Here is a 1,948-nt window from a genome sequence, read left to right as displayed (position 1 = left end):
GCTCTCACAGTGGGAATGCAGTAATTAGCCTTCCTCCAGCCCGCAGAGCCAGTACCCAAGCCATAGCCTGAGCCTCCGTTTGCAGCACCATCACACTGATTACCCAACAGAAAAAGAAAAACGGAGTTGGAAATTCTTTTTTCCATGTTAATCCTAAAAGTAGGTGAACCAAAGAAAGAAGCACATCTTGTTCGTTAGCAGAACTGAGAATGGAAAGGGCTCTAGCCATCACGCTTAGGAGCAGCTCCAGGTGTAATTTGGGTATGGCTACATCTTTCCAAACAACAGTTTCAGGCTATTTTCTTGCTTGGTCTGTACTTGAAGCCCTTCGGCGTGTGAATCTGAGGAACTCATTTCTCTAGAAGTAGTTATCAAATCCAACCATGTAACTAAGGGCCCCTTCACTTCCACTTCCCAGGGTTTATACAAGCAAACAGCCACCGCTGGCTGCTGCGAGCTCTCCTGCACGGACCTCTCTGGCAGAAAGAGCTGCTGCAGAAGAAGTGCATTTCGTTTTGCAGTATTTCCAGCTGAAAGGGATTAAAAACAGGCAGAGTACATTCAGTGAAAGGGTTTATCTATTCAGGGAGAGCTCCAACTTGTGAAATACAGTTAGTGGTATAAAACTTAGATCAGAAGTAGAGCTGAGAGGACAAAAAAAAAATACCAAAACCCCAAAAACCTGGTTAAAACTGCCAAAGCATATTTTTCAGCTTTGGGTGTAATTTTTAAAAAGTCAGTTCAATTTTCAAAACCAAATTACGTGGAATTCTTCAGCATTCAAGCAACTGTTTCCAGGCTGTTTCTCTTCACCATTAACTGCAGTTTTAAAGTTTTGTAAGAATTATGAAATTTTCTTTCCTACACATCTTTCTATTTTTATTTTGTCCTTCCCTCTGTATAAGTACATTGCCATGATGTTCCAAATATAAACTTTAACATTTTACAGAGAAAAAGGATAGAAAAATAGGAAGAAGCAAAAAACCCCCCAAACAACCTCAAAACACTGCTAGCTGTTATTTTCAGCAACAGAGGTGTCAGAGGAAAGAAGAAAAGCATATTTATTTAAGCTTAGCATATTTATAATGACACAGGTAATAGAAATTAGGTAATGAAGAGGACTTTGTCTTGGAGCAACACTCCTCTCATTAAATCCATGCTAGAGTTCCCTCCTGGAAGCAAAAGGGAACGTTTGTATTCTCATAGCTCAATATCTAAAGATTAGGAAAAATAATCCCAGCAGTGTGGCCAGCTACTGCTGCGCCTTAACCTCTTTCGAGTCATTATAAACCCCCACAACACTGTGATTTTGGCATCCTCTTAACCTTCTACAAATTAAAGAACTTACATCTCTCATGTAATATTTATAATAAAGCATTTTAATGTGATATATTCCATAAATAATATTTTTAGTGAGGGTATCCGAAAACGCTTTAAAATTTATTGTCTTTCCAAATTCAGCTCCTTAAGCTTTCTCATTACTGGCACCTAGAAACTCCTCTGGTCCTGCAAGGCTAATGATCTCAAGGCAGCTGTAAATGGTCAGTGTTTCCACACTCCCATTCACTCCAGTCACTCCCGCCCACCATATTATCAAGATTTTCCACTTGCAGGCATCTGTTGCCCTGGACCCTCAGTGGGCATACAGGTGTTTTGTCCTCTGTCCCTTAAGCAGCCAGTCAGAGGAAAAGATGATCTGGGAAATACAGCATTTGTTGATTTAAGTTACACCAGCTCGTTTTACCCAAAACGTGACCATTAAAAGTACAACAAAAAGTCCCATGAGAGAACTTGGCACAGCCTATCTACAACGGACCAAACCGACGGGTGGCATCAGCACCAAACCAAACCAAAAGCGCGTGGAGCTGCACAATGAGCGAAAGACTCGTTTTGCTATAGCTCACCCACGGCATAATGCCACGGCAGCCCAGCCAGGCCCACGGCAGCC

At 41.6% G+C, this 1,948-nt stretch overlaps 1 protein-coding gene across 1 annotated transcript in view; it reads left to right on the top strand.

Annotated features, from left to right (window-relative positions):
• LOC104496276 (germ cell-specific gene 1-like protein) overlaps nt 1-1,948 on the top strand; it is a 22,672-nt gene that overhangs the window by 426 nt on the left and 20,298 nt on the right. The gene's annotated exons all lie outside the window — the stretch shown is intronic.

This window comes from Buceros rhinoceros, unplaced genomic scaffold (genome assembly GCF_000710305.1).
Source record: "Buceros rhinoceros silvestris isolate BGI_N320 unplaced genomic scaffold, ASM71030v1 scaffold14297, whole genome shotgun sequence".
Classification (NCBI taxonomy): Eukaryota; Metazoa; Chordata; class Aves; order Bucerotiformes; family Bucerotidae; genus Buceros; species Buceros rhinoceros.
This window is presented reverse-complemented; position numbering and strand designations above follow the sequence as displayed.